Here is a 6,000-nt window from a genome sequence, read left to right on the forward strand (position 1 = left end):
AACCTTGCAGCACTAACTCTTCTGGGGCACTACAATATACACCCACGCTACCACCAAACCCCACTCCCTAGCTTGTTCAATATTCAATGCAAAACTTGTTTGGGTCCTATTAAAAAGGTTAATTTGTTCAACCTTGGCCCGCGGCTTTGTTCAGTTTTAAATTTTGGCCCACTCTGTATTTGAGTTTGACACCCCTGCTCTAAAGGCTAAGTGGCCAAATGCGTGGACAGCACCTTTTTTAGCTCTTATTTCCAAAAGTGTGTACACTACTGAATTGGGGTTTTATGGCCACTTATGTGGACACTTATACTGCCGTCTGGGGGTGTCAGAAGAGTATAATGGAATTTGGAAAAAAACGTTTAAAAATAAGAATTAGCATGTCACTAAACATGAAGTATTAGTATTATTGATAATAGAGGTAAACTATTGGTATTGCTCAAGATCAATAGCGCTTTTTCTATTGGTATTTTTATTGCTCCAGTTATAGCGTAAAAATGCTTATTGTCATTTCTATATAATTATTTATTTCGCTAACTGCTTCTTTGCTATCACTTTTACGATCATATTTGTACACATCGTATGTGGTGGTGATGTTCTATTGTTGTTGTTGTTTTTGTTGTGTTTGCTGTTGTTGTTTTTGTGTCTCTGTCTAATCCCCACAAACTGTAAACCCACACCAAACAAGAATGACAAACACATTTCGGGAGAACATCCGCACCGTAACACAACATAAACACAACAGAACAAATACCCAGAACCTTGCAGCACTAACTCTTCTGGGGCACTACAATATTCACCCACGCTACCACCAAACCACACTCCCTAGCTTGTTCAATATTCAATGCAAAACTTGTTTGGGTCTTATTAAAAAGGTTAATTTGTTCAACCTTGCCCCGCGGCTTTTTTCAGTTTTAAATTTTGGCCCACTCTGTATTTGAGTTTGACACCCCTGCTCTAAAGGCTAAGTGGCCAAATGCGTGGACAGCACCTTTTAGCTCTTATTTCCAAAAGTGTGTACACTACTGAATTGGGGTTTTATGGCCACTTATGTGGACACTTATACTGCCGTCTGGGGGTGTCAGAAGAGTATAATGGAATTTGGAAAAAAAACGTTTAAAAATAAGAATTAGCATGTCACTAAACATGAAGTATTAGTATTGTTGATAATAGAGGTAAACTATTGGTATTGCTCAAGATCAATAGCGCTTTTTCTATTGGTATTTTTATTGCTCCAGTTATAGCGTAAAAATGCTTATTGTCATTTCTATATTATTATTTATTTCGCTAACTGCTTCTTTGCTATCACTTTTACGATCATATTTGTACACATCGTATGTGCTGGTGATGTTCTATTGTTGTTGTTTTTGTTGTGTTTGCTGTTTTTGTTTTTGTCTCTCTGTCTAATCCCCACAATTCCCCCCTTTGTTTTCCTTTTTTTCTCTTTCTATTCCCTCCTGCTCCGGCCCGGCTGCACCAAATGATAATATAAATACATTTAATAAAGTCCAATTGAAATAAGGCAAGAGAAGTATCCTACATTTCTCTTTTGTAAAGTAAATCTGAACAGCCTATATGGGCATCTACATCAACTATATTATTTGCCTGAGAAGCTGGACAGGACAAAAAAAAAAAAAAAACATGAAGTACACGTTTGTGTACTTATGGACTAAGTACACCATATCAAAAGATGATTCTTAGTTTTTATTCTACTTAGGGTCCAAAAAGGCCAAATAGCAAATAAAAAATAAAAAAAGCATGTAAACAACAGCTTGGGCCTTAAGAGGTTAAGGAAGATGTAGCAATTAAGCGGAACCAGCTGAAATTGGTCCTGTTTACAGTCATTAAATTAAAACCACCCACCCAAGTATAAAAACGAGCTGAAATTTTGAATGAAAGAAACTGGTGTACAAAATGTTGTAAATGTGTCCACTTGATGTCACAATAGTAATTATTTGTATTTTAGAGGGGGGCGGAGCTATGTGCCGTGTGTCAACAGTTCTGTGTTTGGACACTAGGAACTGTTACGCTGCGGATTGTTACGCTCGTGCCTTGATTGTCAAATATGTTGTTGGTAATGTGACATTATTCCTGTCACATTTCTACACAAATAAATTGATAATCCGTACATTTCGTGTTGTACTTATAAATGGGAACACATTTTTTCGGCGTGCATAAATATGCCGAACTAATATGTATGCCCTTCTGACTTCATGTCTGATTAATGAAATTAGTCCAAACTCCCGAGTTTTGTTATAGATGATGCTCCATATTAGAGATGCACGGTTTGCGGTCTAATCCGCGGAGTCCGCGGATAAACCGCGGGTCGGGCGGGTGACATGATGAATAAATAGATTTTAAATAGATTCGGGCGGGTGGCGGTTGAAATATTCGGAAGTATTTATTATACATAGTTAAGGGATCGTCAACCTTTGCCACTCAAAGAGCCATTTTAACCCGTGTCACAAAGTAAGACTAAAGGAGCCGCGATCATTCTCGCGAATATCTGCCGGCGGTCGCCCGGATAACAAAACCAAGGGCGTGCCATGAGGTCATTGCCTTTCTCGCCTTCTAAAACATGTACGTACTTTTTGCCAGCCCAGCGTCACGTTGTATGTGGCTTCGGCAGATACACGCACACGACTGCAAGGCATACTGGGTGACACAAAGTACACTGATGGTTGTGATACAAACAATTTTAACACTCTTACTAATATGCGCCACACTGTGAAGCCACACCAAACAAGAAAGACAAACACATTTTGGGAGAACATCCCCACAGTAACACAACATAAACGCAACAGGACAAATACCCCAAATCCTTTGTATTCATGACTTTTCCTGACTTTATTTTACAGCCGCGGGGGTGTAAAATAAAGTCAGGAAAAGTCATGGATGCAAAGGATCCTGGGTATTTGTTGTGTTGTGTTTATGTTGTGTTACTGTGAGGATGTTCTCCCGAAATATGTTTGTCATTCTTTGTTGGAGCCTATTTATATTATTTATTTATTTATTTATTCATGGTTTTGATAATGGAATCAAATCATGCCAATGATGATATAGATGGATTATTGGATGTTTCAGATAAATTATATTGACTGATTGTTTTCAGCTGCTCACGCTCCTCCTGGTGGGCAACGTCCTCCTCCTACAATTAGGAAGACAGCACAGCTGGGCACTGCCTTTGTCCGTCTGTCATATTGAAGGAGTGAGGAGTGATAGTTTGTTTACCACTAAATAAGTTTATTTGTATTATATAGAAAGTCAACCACGGTGAATATTTTTTGTTTGTGAAAATAAATGATCAACATTTTGAATCTGCAAGTATCCCCGCGAGCGCTTATTAGGATTTTAGTGCGTCATAAAACATCCTCCTCAAGGCTACTCTGCTAACTTTATTTTTATTTATCCGAACCCTTTTTGGAACGACAAAGTAGCCGCTATATTCTTGTTTGGTGTGGCTTTACAGTGTGGCGCATATTAGTAAGAGTGTTAAATGTAGCCGAGATAGGCACCAGCGCCCCCCGCGATCCCAAAGGGAATAAGCGGTAGAAAAATGGATGGATGGAAACAAGCTTAGCTGCTATGTAGTCACAATAGTGGGATGCGACGTGTGATTAGTTTTTATTGTATTACAAATGTTTTTAGTTTTTAGCTTTATGATGGTTTGTATGTTGTATGTATTTGTACCTCGTTTTTACTGTTGTACCTCGTTTTTACTGTTGTACCTCGTTTTTACTGTTGTACCTCGTTTTTACTGTTGTACCTTGTTTTTAATGACTACTGCTGCAAACCAAATTGCCCCTCGGGGACAATAAAGATTTTTCTAAGTTTAAGAAACTGGTAACAAATGAAAGAAGAATTAATTCCAGAGAAAAACAGCACAGGGTGCATCGTCTGGCGGTGGTTTGGCAACAAGTGGGAATATGTTGAACAATTATGCGGCAAAAGCGTTGCTACAAAAAGTAGCAGGACTGCTACTTTGTAGCATCAATTGAAAAGTCACTTGCTATAGAGCAGGGGTCGGGAACCTTTTTGGCTGAGAGAGCCATGAAAGCCAAATATTTCAAAATGTATTTCCGTGAGAGCCATATCAATGTTTATTTATATAGCCCCAAATCACAAATGTCTCAAAGGGCTGCACAAACCATTACGACTACAACATCCTCGGAAGAACCCACAAAAGGGCAAGGAAAACTCACACCCAGTGGGCAGGGAGAATTCATATCCAGTGGGACGCCAGTGACAATGCTGACTATGAGAACCCTTGGAGAGGACCTCAGAAGTGGGCAACCCCCCCCCCTCTAGGGAACCGAAAGCAATGGATGTCGAGCGGGTCTAACATGATACTGTGAAAGTTCAATCCATAGTGGCTCCAAGACAGCAGTGAGAGTCCCGTCCACAGGAAACCATCTCAAGCGGATCAGCAGCGTAGAGATGTCCCCAATCGATACAGGCGAGCGGTCCATCCTGGGTCCCGACAAGCGGTCCATCCTGGGTCTCGACTCTGGACAGCCAGTACTTCATCCATGGTTATCGGACCGGACCCCCTCCTCAAGGGAGGGGGGGAGATAGGAGAAAGAAAAGAAGCGGCAGATCAACTGGTCTAAAAAGGAGGTCTATTTAAAGGCTAGAGTATACAGATGAGTTTTAAGGTGAGACTTAAATGCTTCTACTGAGGTGGCATCTCGAACTGTTACCGGGAGGGCATTCCAGAGTACTGGAGCCCGAACGGAAAACGCTCTATAGCCCGCAGACTTTTTTGGGGCTCTAGGAATCACTAATAAGCCGGAGTCTTTTGAACGCAGATTTCTTGCCGGGATAAATGGTACAATACAATCGGCAAGATAGGCTGGAGCTAGACCGTGTAGTATTTTATACGTAATTAGTAATCACCAAAACTATTCTCCACACTACCTGTCATGTTGTTGGCGCAGAGAGTCGACGGTGGTGGTGATTTCTATCGGCAGTTCATTGGCAGAACGGACTTCCTCCTGCAGCTTATCAACTTTCCCGTGGATTTCCTCGAGCGACTTTTTACAATTCTGTCACAGGGATAGAAGATTATTTTAGAATGGGCTGAAGCTTAAGTGTGTACAGTAAAAGTGAAATAGAACCTGCAGGCTGTGCCAGTGCTGCTGGAGCTGTCCGACACTGTCCTGGGGTTCACTGTATCCCAGCGCCTGCTCCAACGATCGCAGCTCCCACTGCAGTGCAGTCGCTTTCTCCGTCAGCTCCTTCGTCTTTTGGGCTGCCTGGCATTCCAGGTCCCGCAAGCGGGCCTCGCAGGCCGCTAGGTGGTCCTTCACGTCGTGCTCGGAGGTGGCACAGAGCTCGTGCAGGTGGCTAACCTCCAGGGTGAGAGCGTCCCGACCGCCGGGGGTGCAGACGCCGAGGAGATCATCTCTGGCGGCATCCAGCTCCTTCATCTCTCTCTGCTCCCGATCCACAGTCTGGAGTAACGCCTGGGCGATAGAACATCATACTGATTAAACAAAGACAATCAACAGACTGTTTACCGTATTTCCCGGACCCTAGGGCGCACCGGACTATAAAGCGCACTGCCGATGAATGGACCCAAGTGGAGGAGTTTAAGTACCTAGGAGTCTTGTTCACGAGTGAGGGAAGAGTGGATTCTGAGATCGACAGGCGGATCGGTGCGGCGTCTTCAGGAATGCGGACGCTAGAGATGCGCGGTTTGCGGTCTCATCCGCGGAGTCCGCGGGTGAGACCGCAAACCGCGCATCTCTAGCGTCCGCATTCCTGAAGACGCCAGAGATGCGCAGTTTGCGGTCTCATTTGCGGAGTCCGCGGGTGAGACCGCAAACCGCGCATCTCTAGCGTCCGCATTCCTGAAGACGCCAGAGATGCGCGGTTTGCGGTCTCACCCGCGGAGTCCGTGGGTGAGACCGCAAACCGCGCATCTCTAGCGTCCGCATTCCTGAAGACGCCAGAGATGCGCGGTTTGCGGTCTCATCCGCGGAGTCCGTGGGTGAGACCGCA

At 43.5% G+C, this 6,000-nt stretch overlaps 1 pseudogene; it reads right to left on the bottom strand.

The window, feature by feature from the left end:
• LOC133542389 (uncharacterized) overlaps nucleotides 1–6,000 on the bottom strand; it is a 130,967-nt pseudogene that overhangs the window by 35,611 nt on the left and 89,356 nt on the right.

This window comes from Nerophis ophidion, linkage group LG24 (assembly GCF_033978795.1).
Source record: "Nerophis ophidion isolate RoL-2023_Sa linkage group LG24, RoL_Noph_v1.0, whole genome shotgun sequence".
Classification (NCBI taxonomy): Eukaryota; Metazoa; Chordata; class Actinopteri; order Syngnathiformes; family Syngnathidae; genus Nerophis; species Nerophis ophidion.